Source organism: Phaseolus vulgaris, chromosome 3, assembly GCF_000499845.2.
Source record: "Phaseolus vulgaris cultivar G19833 chromosome 3, P. vulgaris v2.0, whole genome shotgun sequence".
NCBI classification, from domain to species: Eukaryota; Viridiplantae; Streptophyta; class Magnoliopsida; order Fabales; family Fabaceae; genus Phaseolus; species Phaseolus vulgaris.
This window is the reverse complement of record NC_023757.2, coordinates 16,439,874-16,458,705: the sequence shown is the minus strand read 5'-3', so window position 1 is coordinate 16,458,705 and position 18,832 is coordinate 16,439,874. Positions and strand designations below refer to the sequence as shown.

At 49.9% G+C, this 18,832-nt stretch overlaps 1 pseudogene; it reads right to left on the bottom strand.

The window, feature by feature from the left end:
* Positions 1-501: 501 nt before the first annotated feature.
* LOC137839225 (uncharacterized) lies at positions 502-16,737 on the bottom strand (annotated as a pseudogene).
* Positions 16,738-18,832: the final 2,095 nt, after the last annotated feature.

Below are 18,832 nucleotides of genomic sequence, written 5' to 3'. Positions count from 1 at the left end.
AGAAGAGATTTGCAATATGGCATGCATCATCTATTTTGTGGCATGGAATAAAATGAGCCATTGTAGAAAAACGGTCCACTACCACAAAGATGGAATCCTTACCCTTCAATGTCTTGGGCAGTCCTAAGATAAAATCCATAGAAATATCAACCCAAGGCATTGTAGGGATAGGAAGAGGGGTATATAAACCATGGGGTTGGACCTTAGATTTAGCCTTCCTACATGCTATACATCTATCACAGAAGGTATGTACGGATTTGCGCATGTGAGGCCAAAAGAAATGTTCATGCAATGTTTCTAAAGTCTTAGCTACCCCAAAATGTCCCATAAGCCCACCCTCATGAGCCTCTCTAACAAGAGATTGTCTTATGGATCCTTGGGGAACACAAAGTCTTTTTCCTTTGAAAAGAAAACCATTATGTAAGAAAAAGTCTTTGTGACCTCCCTTGGAACACTCTTGATAGATTAGAGAGAAATCTAAGTCATCATGATAAATTTCCTTTATGTGATCAAATCCTAAATATTGAACATTCAAAACATTTAACAAGGTATATCTTCTTGAAAGAGCATGGATCACATGATCACTATGGATCACAAATTCCTTTGGAAAAAGATAGTGTTGCCAATTTTGCAAAGCTTTAACAAGAGCATAAAGTTCTTTATCATAAGTGGAGTAATTGAGATGACTCCCTTTGAGTTTCTCACTAAAATAAGCTATGGGGTGTCCTTCTTGAAGGAGGACGGCCCCAATGCCTATAGTAGAGGCATCACACTCTATTTCAAATGTCTTAGCAAAGTTAGGAAGAGCTAAAATGGGGGCTTTAGTTAATTTATCCTTCAAAGCTTGCAAAGCATTTTCTTGCTCTTGTCCCCACTTAAAAACCACATCCTTCTTTACTATGGCATTTAAAGGTGCGGCGATTGTACTAAAGTCTTTCACAAACCGCCTATAAAAACTAGCAAGTCCATGAAAACTTCGTACTTCATTGACATTGGTGGGTGTAGGCCAATGTTGAATTGCTGCAACTTTTGTTTCATCTACATGCACCCCTTTATGACTTACCACAAACCCTAGGAAGTCTATATGATCTAATGCAAAGAAACATTTAGCATGATTAGCATACAATTTTTCCTTCCTAAGGGTTTCTAATACTTGTCTAACATGTGACTCATGATCTTCTAAAGACAAGCTATATATAAGAATATCATCAAAGTAAACCACATCAAACTTGCCAATGAATGCTCTTAATACATGATGCATGAGTCGTATGAAGGTACTAGGAGCATTAGTCAAGCCAAAAGGCATGACCAACCACTCACATAAACCAAATTTGGTCTTAAAAGCGGTTTTTCATTCATCACCATGTTTAATTCGAATTTGATTGTAACCACTCTTAAGATCAATTTTGGAAAATATTTTAGACCCATGTAATTCATCCAACAAGTCATCTAACCTAGGAATGGGATGCCTATATTTGATAGTAATGTTATTTATAGCGCGACAATCCATACACATCCTCCATGTCCCATCTTTTTTTGGGACAAGTATGATAGGCATAGCACATGGGCTCATGCTATCTTGTACCCACCCCTTAGCTAATAAATCCTCAACTTGTTGTTGAATTTCTTTGGCCTCTTGGGGATTGGTCCTATATGCAGGGCGATTTGGTAAAGAAACCCTGGGCATGAAGTCTATTTGGTGTTCAATCCCTCTTAGAGGTGGTAAGCCTTTAGGAGGATCTTGAAACACATCTTCATATTCCTTCACCAAATGGTCCAAACATGTGGGACTATCCTTAGCCGACTCACATTCAATAAGGCTAGGAATAGCTAAAAAAATAGGCTTGTGAGTAACTATTACCTTTTTAACTTGTTGGGTAGATATGAGAAGGCTTCTCTTGGAACTTTGTTTATCATTTTCTTTCTCTCTCTTTTCTCTCATTTTGACTTGGTCCTCATGCACTTCCTTTGGAGAGAGAGACTTAAGAATGACTTTGTGCCCATGGAAGTTAAAAGAAATTTTGTTGGTAAAGCCATCATGAAAAACTTTTCTATCAAATTGCCATGGCCTACCTAAAAGAATATGAGTAGCTTCCATTGGAACAACATCACACAAGACCTCATCTTTATATTTGCCAATGGAAAATGTAATGAGGACTTGCTTGTTCACCACTAACTTACCCACCTCACTCAACCATTGTAACTTGTAGGGCTTCGCATGAGAGATGGTAGGCAATCCAAGTTTGTCTACCACTCTTGTGCTTGCCACATTAGCACAACTCCCCCCATCCACAATCAAAAAGCATACCCTATCATTAATAAGACACCTTGAATGAAAAATATTTTCTCTTTGAGTTTCATCAAAAGGTTTTAAAACTTGTCCAAGCATGCGTCTTATTACTAATAGGTCACCCTCATGTGGGCTCTCACTCTCACTCTCACTTGGGGATCTAGAAGGTGAGGAATGTCTAGAAGATTCGGACTCATGCTCACTACCATCTACCCCATCATGCATATACATAGTTCGTTTAGAAGGGCAATTAGAAGCAATATGTCCATAGCTTAAGCATTTAAAACACTTCTTACTAGACGATTTAGGTGGAGATTTAGGCCTAGAAGTGGAAGTGGAAGGCTTAGACTCTCTAGGTTTGAAAGTAGAGTCCTTAGAAGGGATATTTGAAAAAGAGTTATTTTTATTTTTCCAAGAAGAGTGGTAGTAGTTATCCTTAGAAGAATTTTTGAAAGCATTTTTCCTTGCAAGTTGATTTTCAATTTTGCTAGCAAGGTGCACCACATTTTCCAAAGAAGAATATTCTTGTAACTCTACCACGTCTTGAATGTCCCTTCGAAGGCCACGCACAAACCTAGCTATCTTAGCTTCATCACTCTCATCCATATTAACTCGAATTAAAAGCGTGTCTAGTTGTTTAAAGTAATCATCCACACTTAGCGCGCCTTGATGAAACCGTTGGAGTTTCAACATAAGGTCTTTCCTAAAGTGTGGGGGTACGAATCTAGCGCGTAAACATGCTTTCAAATCGTTCCAAGAGACCACGGGCGGCCTCTTGTGTAGGTCAATGTCCATGAGGTATTGATGCCACCATTGCATGGCATAGTCCAAAAATTCTAAAGAAGCTAACTTAACCCTATGCTCATCTCTAACCCATTTACATCAAAAATTTGCTCAACCTTAGCCTCCCATCCTAAGTATACATTGGGATCACTTTCACCACTAAAGCTAGGAAGATTTACATTAGGAGAACAAGGGCCAGCCACATGTTGGCGCATCTCTTCATGGTGATGATGCCTTGGTCGTGCATTGTCTTCATAATAACCATGAGAAGAATGAGAATGCCTTGAAGAATGCCGAAGAGGAGGATGAGGTCTTCTCTCCCGGTTTAGATGGATTTCTTCACGGCTTAACTCCAAACTTTGGAGCCTTGCCTCCATTTGTCTTATCACATGAAGATAGTGAGCATTTGATTGCTTGGCATTCTTTAAGTCTTCAAAAAGGGCTGCCTTTTGAGGTGAGTTTCAAACCTTGCTCACCTCAAAAGGCAGCCCTTTTTGAAGACTTAAAGAATGTCAAGCAATCAAATGCTCACTATCTTGATGTGATAAGAAAAATGGAGGCAAGGCTCCAAAGTTTGGAGTTAAGCCGTGAAGAAATCCATCAAAACCGGGAGAGAAGACCTCATCCTCCTCTTCGGCATTCTTCAAGGCATTCTCATTCTTCTCATGGTTATTATGAAGACAATGCACGACCAAGGCATCATCATCATGAAGAGAGGCGTCAACATGTGGTTGGCCCTTGTTCTCCTAATGTAAAACTTCCTAGCTTTAGTGGTGAAAGTGATCCCAATGTATACTTAGGATGGGAGGCTAAGGTTGAGCAAATTTTTGATGTAAATGGGGTTAGAGATGAGCATAGGGTGAGATTAGCTTCTTTAGAATTTTTGGACTATGCCATGCAATGGTGGCATCAATATCTCATGGACATTGACCTACACAAGAGGTCGCCCGTGGTCTCTTGGAACGATTTGAAAGCATGTTTACGCGCTAGATTCGTACCCCCACACTTTAGGAAAGACCTAATGTTGAAACTCCAACGGTTTCATCAAGGCACACTAAGTGTGGATGATTACTTTAAACAACTAGACACGCTTTTAATTCGAATTAATATGGATGAGAGTGAGGAAGCTAAGATAGCTAGGTTTGTGAGTGGCCTTCGAAGGGACATTCAAGACGTGGTAGAGTTACAAGAGTATTCTTCTTTGGAAAATGTGGTGCACCTTGCTTGGTTGCTCCTAGATGAGTGTGATGCCGCCACTTGAGGACAACATGGATCCTTCAAGATAAGACTAGAGAAGAAGGCTCAAAAGCTCTCCAATGATCACTCAAAATTTGAGTATAGTTTCTTTTCTTAAAATTCAAATATGAAAAATACAAAGAGAGCACCTCTATTTATAGCCTAAGGTCTTGAAAAACAAAGCTAAGAGAATTCAAAATTCCCTCCTAAACCTATTTAGAACCGGCGCCTAAAACCATGCATGAGGAAGGTGTGACCTCTTCCTTCACTTTGGCACCTCCTTTTCTACTTCTACACCTATCTACTAACACACACCCCTCCTAAAGCTCCTAACTAAATCCTAAAAGATGCTATAACAAAAGAGGTTTCTAATGTTTCCCTCTAAGCACCTTCAATTAAAGAAATTACAAAAAGAGAAAATAAATGTCCCCTAGCTCCTAAAGCTTTGAACATGCTTCTTGTAAGCCTTTGAGGTGGGCTTTGACCTCCATGGGCGTCCTCCATTTGTGCCTCTACCTCTTCTTGATCTTTTTGATTGGCCTCCATGTCCTCTTGAGCTTGATCTCCATCATACTCCCCGAGTTGGAGAGAATTCGACCACGAATTCTGGAGACCTACAGAAAAAGGAGTTAGATCGCTGACATTAAAAGTATGACTACCTAAGAATGTATCAGGCATATCTAACTCATAAGCATTGTCATTAATCCTCTTGAGGATTTGGAAAGATCCATCCCCTCGAGGCATTAGTTTGGACTTCCTTTGAGTAGGAAAGCGATCCTTCCTCAAGTGAAGCCAAACCCAATCGCCCTCACCAAACAACAATGCTTTTCTCCTCTTATTGGCAAGTTCAGCATACTTGCCAACTGTACCGTCCCGTACCCGGGCGTTGGCAAAGTCAAGGTCAAAGTCAACGTAAAGCGTCGCCAAGGTAAGGCGTCGCCTAGCAGTGCATCGCCGAGATAGGGCGTCGCCCAACTGGGTGTCGCCAAGATGGAATGGCACAAGGGCAAGGTGACCACGGCGCTGCTCCCCGATACCCATGGGTAGGAAAGACCATGGAGGAGGCGACGCCGTGGGAAGGCCCCAAACCCTGGATAACCAGGGAACAGTAATGAAGAGGAGAGAAAGGTGGCTTCAAGGCCATAGCAACAACACCAATGTAGGGCAGCCTGACTCGAGAAGTACCCCTGCCGCCCCAGAGACGCCTTTGGGACAGATACGACTCAAGAGGAAGGTCACGCCCAGGGTAGCCGGGTGCAGGGTACAAGAGGAAGGCAGATACGCTCTCAAAGTGAGTGACTAGATGATTGGGGGCATGAGTTGGCACCCAAAAAGTCACCCCTAGCGCAGTAGCACTCCCAGGTAGGAGGACTCACGCGTAGAAACGTCCCCAGCTGGGCAGAAACGCCCCCAGATGGGGTCATGGCGTCGTGAGGCCCTCCACGTGTACGACAACCAGGTCAGAATAGAAACACCCTTTAGTCAGGTGCCAGGTAATTAAAGTCATTCAATACAGTTTCCGTTTCGAGCGTTCAGGTACTATGATGGCTCCCAAGCGTTTCAACGTCTTAAATGCGCTATGTTTTCTAATTAGACGCTTTAATTGAGCGCGTTACGTTTGTGATTAAAAGCGCTTTAAGGCGCTTTAAATGCTGGGCAGTTTAAATAGCGCTGAGAATGTTGGGAACGGGGTTCGAACTTTTGGCAAAATTTACCAGAACTCTCTAGTTGCTTGCTCGTGCCTTGAGGTTACGTACAAGGGACTGGGGAAAGATCTTTGCCTGAGGGAGAAAATATACACACAATACACAGTTCTTTTTACCACCTTCAGAGTGCCATACGCGGTGCTCAGAGACGGAGGTGCACAGTTTTGGTGTTTCTTGCTGGCTGACTTGAGCGTCGGAGTGCAAACGGCCGCTAGGGCGCCTCTTTGTCCTTTTTTGCAGGAATCCACAGGTAATCAGTGGGAAGGAGTCCCTAGCTGACGGTTGAGGTCGCGCACGAAGACGTCCCAGTCTACCGGACGGAACATTTGGCCCCCACCGTGGGGCCGATATAAAACATCAGTCCCATCACAAGTTCGAGAAAGTCTACCAAGTTACAGTAACGTTGGAGGAGGTTGGAGTGACAATGGCCCCCACCAGACGAGGCACAGCACGCGCAGCCCCAGCAGAACTATCCATGCAACAGGTCCTGGAGATAATGAGGGGGCTGCAGTAGGATATGGCGGAGTCGAAACTGGAACAGGAACGCATGCAGGCAGATCTCGATGCCTCGCATGAGAGGAATGAAGAGCTCCAGCGCGTAAATGAGGAGTTGCGCCAGGGCCTGAGAAATGATCGGGGACGGCATGGCCATGACGAGATGGAGAACCATTCCCCCCCAAGGGAGTTTTCCACTCCCTTCTCGCAGGAGATCCTAGATGCAGTGATCCCGAACACGTTCGCGGGACCCAAGGTGATCTTCACCGGGATGGAGGACCCAGAGACGCACCTTGCTGCATTTCACACACAGATGGTCCTGGTAGGCGGTTCTGACGACGCCAAGTGCAAGCTCTTTATGAGCACCCTGACTGGGATGGCTATGGACTGGTTCATCAGCCTCCCGGACGGTCATATCACATCTTTCCGCCAATTGTCACAATTGTTCAAGGAACAATACTTAGCAAACAAGGCCCCGCCGCCAGTCTCCTACGATTTGTTTGATGTGAAGCAGTATCAAGGGGAGTCCCTTAAGGAATACATCAATCGATTCGGGGCCCAGGTCGTGAAGGTTGGTACGACAGAGGAGCCTATGATCGTGTACGCGTTCGTGAAAGGCGTATGCCCTGGTCCTTTTGGAGAATCCATCATTCGCAACCGCCCTAGGACTTTCGCTGAGCTACGGCGTCGGGCGGTAGAACATATTGCTTCTGAGGGGGAGATATGCGTGAAGCGCACCAGCGTCGTACCCTCGCGCCCGAGGGGACCGGCGCGAGCTCAACCCGTCAGGGTCAATGAGACCACGACGGGAAGAAAAAAGCCAGATGCGAGACGCCCCTACGAGGCCAGAAAGCCCCAGCCCCGGGGTCCAGCGGGAGACGATCGCCCGGCCAGAGAAAGAGCGAGGCCGGCGAGGTACAACTTCGTGGTGGAGCTGAAGGATTTGATCGCCGTACCTAACATAGCTGAGAGGCTGAGGCGACCGGCGAAAACTGACAAGGTGTTAGGGCCTCGCAAGGACCCTTGGTACGAATTCCACGAGGCTTTCGGGCACCACATTGATAACTGCCAGTCGTTGGGTTACCAGCTAGATGAGCTGGTGAGGACTGGGTTTTTGAAGGATTATGTCGCGGAGCCTACAACGACCACCACCTTGCCGCCGCAGGCGGAAGAACCGGCACACGAGATGCCTGTGCTTGGCGAGGTCCACACCATTGCTGGAGGATTTTCCGGCGGGGGACCCACCGCCTCCCAACGGAAGAAATACGCGAGGGGGGTCAATTCAATCGAGGAGAGAATCTCGGGTGAGCCATGGGAGTCGGACCTCGTGTTCACGAGAGGGGATCTCCGAGATGTGGTACCCCACGACAACGACCCCGTCGTCATCTCAGTCGTCACAGCCGGAAGAAAGGTGCACAGAGTGCTCGTCGACCAAGGAAGTTCGGCAGACGTCATGTTCTTGTCGACATTTAATAAGTTACGGTTGTCCCCCGACCTGTTGAGGCCCTACACCGGGTGCCTGTATGGGTTTGCGGATAACTAGGTGGAAGTTCGGGGTTACCTGGAGTTGAGGACTACGTTCACGGATGGAGAGGCCTCCCGTACCGAAAGCATCCGGTACCTGGTCGTGAACGCCAACTCCACCTACAATATTTTGCTGGGCAGACCGGCGTTAAACCGTTTGAACGCGGTGTCCTCCACACGCCACATGAAGATGAAGTTGCCGGACCTCAGTGGTAAGGTGATAGTCATCAGGTCAGACCAGGAGGAGGCAAGGAAATGCTATGAGAACAGCCTGAAAACGAAGAGAGGCGTGTTCATGGTATATGAACGTCCGCCAATCGCGGACACGACGATGATGGAGGCGACGCCCGCTGGGTCGACGCCTAAGGAGGCCATACCGGCGAGGGCGACGCCCGAAGCAGATGCACCAATGGATGAAGGTCCTAACGACGCGGAGCCCGTGGAAGAGGCGGCGCCCGTCGAGGATGACAGCAGGGAACCGCCAGCGGCTAACGCCGTAGAAAGGGAAATTGGCGGCAAGACATTCAAGTTAGGAAGTTTGCTGAGCCCGGAAGAACAGGAAGGGGTGGCAGAAGTGATTTCGCGCCACCTGGATGCCTTCGCATGGTCCGCCTCGGACATGCCCGGTATCGACCCTGATTTCCTGTGTCACCACCTCAGCATGGACGCCACGGTCCGCCCCGTGCGCCAGAGAAGGAGAAAGTTCAATGAGGAGCGACAGCAGGTGGTGAAGGACGAAACGCAGAAGCTGTTGAATGCTGGCCACATCAGGGAGATTCAATACCCTGAGTGGCTGGCCAATGTCGTCTTGGTGAAAAAGGCGAATGGAAAGTGGAGGATGTGCGTGGACTTCACGGACCTGAATAAGGCGTGCCCAAAGGACTCGTACCCGCTGCCCAGCATCGACGCCTTGGTAGACAGTGCGTCCGACAGCAAGGTGCTGAGTTTCCTGGACGCCTTCTCAGGGTACAACCAGATCAAGATGCACCCAAGAGATGAGAACAAAACTGCATTCATGACTGAGACTTGCAGTTACTACTATAAGGTAATGCCTTTCGGGCTGAAAAACGCGGGCGCCACGTACCAGAGGTTAATGGACAAGGTCCTGGCGCCCATGCTCGGGAGGAATGTGTACGCCTATGTAGACGACATGGTGGTGGCGTCGCAGGATAGGGCGCAGCACATGGCGGATCTGGAGGAGTTGTTCGTCACAATATCCAAGTACCGCCTCAAGTTAAACCCTGAGAAGTGTGTTTTCGGGGTAGAGGCTGGTAAGTTCTTGGGTTTTATGCTCACAGAGAGGGGGATAGAGGCGAACCCCGACAAATGCGCGGCGATTATCGCCATGCGAAGCCCGACGTCGGTCAAGGAAGTGCAACAGCTGACAGGGCGGATGGCGGCGCTCTCAAGGTTTGTTTCCGCCGGGGGAGAGAAGGGGCATCCATATTTCCAGTGCCTCAAGAGAAACAGTCGCTTCGCATGGACTGATGAATGCGAAGCGGCTTTCATTAAGTTAAAGGAGTACCTGGAGACGCCACCGGTCCTCTACAAACCGGTAACAGGCGTGCCCCTCCGGTTATATTTTACTGTAACGGAGCGGGCTATCAGCTCTGTGTTAGTCCAGGAGCAGGACCAGAGTCAGAAGCCCATCTATTTTGTAAGCAAGGCATTACAAGGAGCTGAGACGAGATACCAAGCGCTGGAGAAGGCAGTGCTAGCGGTAGTGTTTTCTGCCAGGAGTCTCCGTCATTACTTCCACAGCTTCACGGTGGTGGTGATGACAAACCTCCCTATACAGAAGGTGCGGCAGAAGCCTGATGTGGCGGGAAGAACGGTGCGCTGGGCAGTGGAACTGTCAGAATTCGACATCCAGTATGAGCCTAGAGGATCCATCAAAGGGCAGGTGTACGCAGATTTTATAGTGGAAGTGGGCTCGCAGTGGCTGCTCTCGGTTGATGGCTCTTCCAACCAACAAGGGAGCGGAGCGGGAATAATCTTGGAGGGACCCAACGGCATACTGATTGAGCAGGCCCTGCGCTTCGCCTTCAAGGCAAGTAACAATCAGGTAGAATACGAAGCCCTGATAGCAGGAATGCTCCTGGCCAAGGAGATGGGCGCGCAAAACCTCCTGGTAAAAAGCGACTCCCAGCTGATTACGGGGCAGGTGTCGGGTGAGTTCCAGGCGAAGGACCCGCAGATGGCGGCGTATCTGAAATACGTCCAGTTGTTGAAGGGAGCATTCAACGCTCTTGAGCTGATACATGTCCCAAGGGAGCAGAATGCCAGAGCTGACCTGCTTGCAAAGCTGGCCAGCTCAGGCAAGGGGGGTAGACAGAGGACAGTGATCCAGAAGACTCTCAAAGCTCCGCGTAGATTCGTGGAAGACAACAGGGTGGATGTCCTCCATATTTATACAACAAGGGGAAGGTCGAGGAGTCATTGCTCTTTGACCCAAGATACGCAGAGGGTGCCCCGCATCAGCACGTACGCGGATGTGCCCGAGGGAGAGCAAATGCAGGTATGCGTTTTGACCGAGGGAGACACCTGGATGACGCCCTACAAGCGATACCTGGCAGATGGGGCTCTCTAGTGGAGCCCGAAGAGGGTAAAAAGATCAAAAGAAATGCCGCAAGATATACTCTGGTGGATGGGGTGCTGTTCAGGCACGGTTTCACTCACCCTATCCTAACGTGAGTCAGTGGCGGCGAGTGCACCAGGATAATGGCGGAGCTACACGAAGGCACCTGCGGGAGCCATGTAGGGGGAAGGTCCCTAGCCTCCAAGGTAATACGCGCAGGTTTCTTCTGGCCAACAGTGAAAGAGGACTGCGCGCGACACGCCCGGCGGTGCAGACAATGCCAAAAGCACGCCGACTGGCACAAGGCGCCGCCAGAAGAATTGCGGTCCATATACAGCCCGTGGCCTTTCCATACATGGGGAATTGACATCCTGGGCCCGTTCCCACTGGCAATCAGGCAGATGAAGTATTTGATTGTCGCCATCGAATACTTCACCAAGTGGATAGAGGCAGAGCCCGTAGCACAGATCACTGCGCACAAGGTACAGCATTTTGTGTGGAAGAACATTGTGTGCCGCTTTGGCGTACCTAGGCGCTTGATATCCGATAACGGGACCCAGTTTGCCAGTCAGCAGTTGAGAAATTTGTGCGCTGAGGTAGGAATCAAACAAGTGTTCGCATCGGTTGAACACCCCCAGACCAACGGACAAGTGGAGTCGGCAAACAGAGTTCTGCTGAGGGGGTTAAAGAGGAGGTTAGAGAAAGCCAAAGGGGCGTGGGCGGAAAAGGTACCAAGGATCGTATGGGCATACCACACCACGCCCCAATCCGCTACCATGGAGACGCCTTTCAGTTTGGTGTACGAGTCAGACGCGATGATTCCGGTGGAAATACATGAAAGCTCACCACGTTTTCAAAACTTTGTGGTGGAGGAATCCAAGGCGGGTAAACCTGGATCTACTAGACGAGGCCAGGGAAGAAGCCAGAATAAAAGCTGAAGCGATGAAGAGAAGGGTAGAGCGGCAATATAGCTCTAAGGTAAAGCCGCGACAGTTTCAGATCGGCGACCTAGTGATGAGGAAAGCTCACCCATACGAGTTGGAGAATAAGTTGTCTCCCAAGTGGACCGGACCCTTCAGAGTTACTGAGGCTAAGGGCAACAGTTCGTACAACCTGGAGACTTTGGATGGAGGTCCTATCCTGCGCAGCTGGAATGCAGCCAACTTAAAATTTTATTTCAGTTGACTTATGTAAGCAGTTATGTAACAATTTAGTTGAAGGGGACGCTCTTTTTCCCTCTCGGGGGTTTTTTAATGAGGTCACCCAAATAAAAGGTAAAGCCAGTTTGAGAAAAAGAAGTGCCTTGGTTTTCAGCCTTTATCTTTCTCCGTTTGAAGTAATGTGATGCGTCGCCAAGAAAGAAGGCGTCGCCTAGGTCAAGGCGTCGCCAAGAAAGAAGGCATCGCCTAGATAAAGGCGTCACCTAGGAGAAGGCGTCGCCCAGGTGAAGGCGTCGCCTAGATGAAGGCAGGCGCCGTTGAGGAACATGACGAAGGAAAAGCGCACAATATGCGAAACGTATGCAGAGTAAAGCGACGTTGCAAAAAAAAAAGTCAAGTATGATATAGAAAAGTTGATGTTACAAGCAATGTTCGATACAATGGGAGTAGCGCAAATAGGGCAAATATTACAACTCATGCAAATCACAAAAGAGCCACTTTTCAGGGGCCATCGGAGTCAGCACTGGAGGAAGACGAAGCCTTGATCCCAGCCCGCAGAGCTCGAGTAAGTCGTGTCCTCCTCTCTTGGTTTATTTTCGAACCTGCACCAAGGGAGATAAATGTGTCAGAGACACCATAAAGCAAGACATGCACAGTTAGAAAGCAATAAAGGCCGAAGTTTCTAGGGCAGTGACTCTTACATATGTACTTTTCAAGAGTTCCAGTGTTGAACTCCAAGCTGATCAAAGTGGCAAAGTCAAAACCTCCCGCCTCAGCAAGAATCCGGCAAGCTATTTGATCACTTGGAGCCAGCTTCTTGAAGGGTTTGGTTTTAAGGGCCCTCGTCTCTCTCACCCAGTACAGCGGAAACCCATCCAGAGCGTCGGGAACAAGGTCAGTGTAGCAGATCTTGAAGAACCGGCCTTTCCACCCGGTGAACGAGTTTTGGAAGGGTGTGAGGAGAACTCTCCCGGGAACGTTACTGAGAGTTACCCAGAGGTTGTGCCTCTGCCTCTTCACCTCAAAGAAGTGAAGAAAGAGGTCAACCGAGGGCGCACAACCCAGAAACCCGAAGAGGATGTCGAAGGCTTTGACAAAGGCCCAGCTGTTGGGGTATAACTGTGCCGGAGCGACATTGATCTCCGTCAGCAGTTCCTTCTCGAACCGGGAGAAGGGCAGGCGCACGCCGATGGTCTTGAAAACCACCTGGTACAGGTAAAAGAAGGGGACCCCTTCGTTGGCCTGTTCGTCTCCACATACTGGCTCCCCTAGAGTGCAAGGGAGCACAGCGATGTCGTCGTCATGCCTCCTCGCGAAGGCCCGGTGATCATAGGAACATGAATCCCCTTTATGTTCCCTTATGGCCCTGGTAGCGAGTAACCATGAACATTCGTCAAGAAGTTCACTCGAAGCCCAAGGGTACAAGTCCTTGGGATTGACCCTGGGGGAAGCAGCACGAGAAGACATTCTTTAACAAGATCAGGGATTGTCAAGGGCGTATGGCCCGCCGGAAATGCAAGAGTCGAGCGAGGGGAGCGAATGCTGGAAGAACCCTTCGTGAGAGAAGAAAGGGTGCAAGAAGAGAGAGTGTAAGTAGGTTACGAAGAGTGCAGGAATGATGAGAACAGTTTCAGAGTTTGAAGAGTTAAATAAAGCGGTTAGAGCGCCAAACGAGCGCCAAACGACGCGAATGGATGCACCGCACGATCGAGCCACGTGGCAGCAGATGGAAGGGTGGTCCTGACATCCCTGGTTAAACTCAGAACACGTCGTATCGACAGAATGCCCAGTGGTACGATGCGCCGTCGAAAGTGGATCAGGGGCACAGTAGGAGTCAGGATCAAATCGAATGACTGAACGTCCAATCAGCCATACAAGGAGCGCCACGTGGATCAAGTCGAGTGACTGAACGTCCCATCAGCCATACAAGAAGCGCCACGTGGATGGCATGGGGAGAACCTAGAGCTCTTCGCTGTCCCAGGCGTCGACCAAAGCCGAGGTCAAGGTAAAGATAACTCCTGAGGCGTCGCCTGTGAGGACGCAAAGGGCGACGCCAGCGTGAGACGTCGCGGGCGTCGCCAACCAAAATATCAGCAGGGTCGCCTCCCCGATACCCACAGGTAGGGAAGACTGTGGAGGGAGACGAAATCGAAGAGGGCAAAGGTAGTTACTGGCGTCGCCTCCCCGATACCCACAGGTAGGAAAGACTGTGGAGGGAGGTAAGGCCGCCAAACGCCAGCGAATCGCTGGCAGGGTGTTCCCCGATACCTATGGGAAGGAAAGACCATGGAGGGAACAACCCCCCCCCCCCAGAGCACTCGGCGTTTTAGACACCCGGGGACGATACGGCGCTGCTGTAGCAGGCCTCTCCTTAGGCGTGGGCGCCGGGCGTTAAGGATCAAGGAAAGGACCGTTTCGGTGTTAGAGACACCCCGTGGACGATACGGCTTCACTGGGTGAGCCTCTCCATGGGCGTGGGCATTGGCACGTGACCTTTCCCGGGCATACAAGGCCGCCCAACGAAGTGAAGGAAACGGGTATAATACAAACAAAACAACCGAAGCACGCGAAGGCAAAGAATGAGGATAAGATCACACATGCAGAATTCTGTGTCGCGAGGACACGAAAGTAATCGTACAAAATCCCAGAGTTGTAGCAAAAGTGCAGACAGTTCAAAGAATTACAAGGCTAACAGAGAGAGCCAAAAGCAAAGGTAAAGTGTAAAGGAATAAAGCTTGAAGGTAAAGGTGGCGGGTGAGAGACAGCGATTCAGTCATCCAAGTCCATGGGCATGACCTTCCCGTCGACGACATGGTGTGTGGGGTCGCAGCTTGAAATATTGATGCCAGGGTTCTCGCAGGACGCCTGGGTCAGAGCCTCTTGGAAGCCCTCTTCAAACGCCCCCGCCATCTCCCCAGTCAATTCTTGGACCTCTCCCTCTAGTTCCGCAACCCTAGAGTCCTTGGATGTCAATTGCTTCTCCAAAAATTCCTTCTCCACGCGGAGCTTGTTAGCCTCGGCTTGGAGAAGGCTCAAAGCTTCAACCTTCGCAGCCAAGGCGTTCTCTCTCTCACCTAGCTTCTGCCTCCAAGCAGCATCCAGCTCTTCAAGTTTTCTTCGCTGCACTTCGGATGTAAGAGCCGCCTCTTGGAGGCCAATGTTTTGGATTTGGTAGGAGGTGAGCTGGGCTAGTTGAGTGGCATGCGCCTGTTCCAATTCTCGCGCGTACGCCTCAGCCCCATCCCTGCCCTCATGGGCCAGTTTTAGCAAAGATTGGGAAGCTTCCTCCTTGAGCCCCCAGTTTTGTTTCTCCTCCTTCAACGCCCCCACCTCTTGTCTCAGCTTGCGGAGAGCCTCCCTCCCTTTGATAGCGTTTCGAGCCTGAGTGCGCCACTTGATTGCCACTGCCAGGAATGCCCCCATATAATAAGGCATGCCTCCCCCCTTTTGAGGATCAGTCGGCGACATTCCTTCGGTGAAGCCCTGCGTCAACTCCCTATGAATGGGGCGAGGAATTCGGGGTTTGCAAGAAGTCGAGGCAGGGACTGATACAGGAGGGGCGGAGCCCGAGGCCTCAGCTGCGTCACGATGCGGCAACGGCGAGAGCGGGGGAACCGAGTCAATCCTTTCTTCTCGTTCCTCGTGGGCTGGTGGAGGTGGCGGTGATGTGGCACTAGGAGGATCGTCCCTGAGAGAGTTCCCACCACCGGGGGACGCGGCTGATGAGGCAGGAAGGCCCGTAGCCCTCCTCTTATGGGAAACCAGGGCATTGCCCGAGTCTTCGCTGTCAGAGTCTACTATCAGCACCCTTTTTCCTTTGTTGGGGCGTGTTGGGGCAGGGTCGACGCCATGGCTAATGGAACCGCGACAATAGGAGGAGGAGAAGCAGATGGTGGAGGAGTCGGCAGGGAAGCGACGGTGGGCACGTCAGAGGCGACGGCGTCCCCGCCCTCTTTGGCAGATTTTGCCTTCTTCAAAAATTTGGCAAGAGCAAGCCGCCTCGAAGAAGTCATCACTGAACCTGCAGCAGCGAAGAATAGTAGAGAAAAAGATTAATTCAGATAAAGCAGAAGGGGAGTGTTATAACCAAACACGCGCAGATAACCACAAGGGTTCAAGCAAGCAAGTGAATCCGTATAACCACAACAGCTAAGGCAGTGTAAATAGTCAAGGGCAGATACCAAAGTAGGTAGAGAGCCCATGGGCGTTGAATTCGTTTGCGATGAGTTTGGCGGTATCGAACACTACCCCCAGCCCCGCCAAGGCTTTGCACACGTCCCGATCGGCTGGGGCGAGCTCATCCAAAGCCAGGGCCTTCATGGTTATGGGCTTATCCGTCCAGTATAGGGGAAAACCCTCTAGGACGGTAGGATCGCGCTTGGTCGCACGTACTTTGAAGAACTTCCCTTTCCATCCTTTGAACGAATTTTGGAAGAGCGTAAGGATGATGCGCCCGGCGATGCCAGAAAAGCTCATCCATAGGCTTTTCCCCTGTTTCTTTACCTCGAAAAAATGAAGGAAAACGTCCACGGAAGAGGGTTCACCCAGATATCCGCAGAGAATCTGAAACCCCCTTACGAAAGCCCAGCTGTTGGGGTGGAGCTGGGCTGGGGCGGTGTTTATCTCTGTAAGCAATTCCTTCTCGGAGGAAGTAAGAGGCAGACGTAGGCCCACTCTCTTGAGTACCATTTGATAAAGGAAGAAGAAGGGGCTCCCTCCAGTGTCTCTTGAGTCCGCACAAACGGGTATCCCGGGTCTCACCCGGCATACCAGGACGTGGGAGTCGTGATTTTTATGGAAGGCGTTGAAATTGTAAAGCGCAGGGTCCCCCCTGTGGGCCTCCACGTCCTCAACAGAGTTTAGGGTGGAGCATTCGTCGAGGAGATCGTCGGGGGCCCAGTCATACTCACCTTTATAGTAAGACTTAGGGAGCGGGGGAGGCGCGGCGGTCTTAGTTTTCGCCATGGATGCCAGAGCTGAAGATCAAAAGAGAAAGAAAGGGTTCAGAGAAAAAGGATTGGGCGAAGAAAGGGGGAAAAATGGAGGAATCCTAGGAGAACCCTACCCACACGAGAGAAAAGAGGAACGAGAGGAATGGAGAAGCATACAAGCGATATTCAAAGAAATGCATTAACATGGACAGTCCCAAGCAGTTCATGCAGTAAAAGGAATCATCAAGGAGAGGAAAAACCGTACCTTTGGGGGGTTGAAGGGCGTGGAGAGCGGAAGCACGAAAGAGCAGGGGTCGCGGGAGAAGGGATTCGAAGAAGATGAACAGTGAGGAAAGGCAGAGAAAATGGATGTAACAGTGGTTCCAAGCGCGGGGTTTGGGTAACTTAAACGTTACGAGGAGCGCGAGGGACAACGAATGGTGACCGTGCGATGGTGCCACGTGTTGCAGGATTAGGCACTCAAGGGGAGCGCAAGAGGTTCTTAAGGGTGACCGCGTGATGAGCCACGTGGCACGCGATCAAGCGTGACCCCAAAAAGCGTTGCTTTCCCCGTTTCAGAGAATGTCCAATCAACCATTAAGAGCACCCCAAGGGTTTGGAGAGCGTCACGTCAATGGTTCCAAGGTTGCTACGTCAGCAAGAATGACACGTCACCGGGTGCCACGTGGATGGCGTGGGCGAGGCCTTAGTCTTTTCGCTGAAGACAAGTCATCAGCTTAAGACTGGGGGGCTTGTGTACCGTCCCGTACCCGGGCGTTGACAAAGTCAAGGTCAAAGTCAACGTAAAGTGTCGCCAAGCAGGGCATCGCCGAGATAGGGCGCCGCCCAACTGGGTGTCGCCAAGATGGAATGGCACAAGGGCAAGGTGACCACGGCGCTGCTCCCCGATACCCATGGGTAGGAAAGACCATGGAGGAGGCGACGCCGTGGGAAGGCCCCAAACCCTAGATAACCAGGGAACAGTAATGAAGAGGAGAGAAAGGTGGCTTCAAGGCCATAGCAACAACACCAATGTAGGGCAGCCTGACTCGAGAAGTACCCCTGCCGCCCCAGAGACGCCTTTGGGACAGATACGACTCAAGAGGAAGGTCACGCCCAGGGTAGCCGGGTGCAGGGTACAAGAGGAAGGCAGATACGCTCTCAAAGTGAGTGACTAGATGATTGGGGGCATGAGTTGGCACCCAAAAAGTCACCCCTAGCGCAGTAGCACTCCCAGGCAGGAGGACTCACGCGTAGAAACATCCCCAGCTGGGCAGAAACGCCCCCAGATGGGGTCATGGCGTCGTGAGGCCCTCCACATGTACGACAGCCAGGTCAGAATAGAAACACCCTTTAGTCAGGTGCCAGGTAATTAAAGTCATTCAATACAGTTTCCGTTTCGAGCGTTCAGGTACTATGATGGCTCCCAAGCGTTTCAACGTCTTAAATGCGCTACGTTTTCTAATTAGACGATTTAATTGAGCGCGTTACGTTTGTGATTAAAAGCGCTTTAAGGCGCTTTAAATGCTGGGTAGTTTAAATAGCGTTGAGAATGTTGGGAACGGGGTTCGAACTTTTGGAAAAATTTACCATAACTCTCTAGTTGCTTGCTCGTGCCTTGAGGTTACGTACAAGGGACTGGGGAAAGATCTTTGCCTGAGGGAGAAAATATACACACAATACACAGTTCTTTTTACCACCTTCAGAGTGCCATACGCGGTGCTCAGAGACGGAGGTGCACAGTTTTGGTGTTTCTTGCTGGCTGACTTGAGCGTCGGAGTGCAAACGGCCGCTAGGGCGCCTCTTTGTCCTTTTTTGCAGGAATCCACAGGTAATCAGTGGGAAGGAGTCCCTAGCTGACAGTTGAGGTCGCGCATGAAGACGTCCCAGTCTACCGGACGGAACACCAACCTTCTTCTCAATTCTCTTCTTGATGTCTTTATGCAAAGTTTTCACAAAAGAAGCCTTTTCATCCCCATCTTTGCACAAGACATCTCCAAGAAGGGGAATAGGAAGAAGATCAAGAGGTGTTAGGGGATTAAACCCATAGACCACCTCAAAAGGAGAATGTGAGGTGGTAGAATTTACTACACGATTATATGCAAACTCAACATGTGGTAGTAAATTCT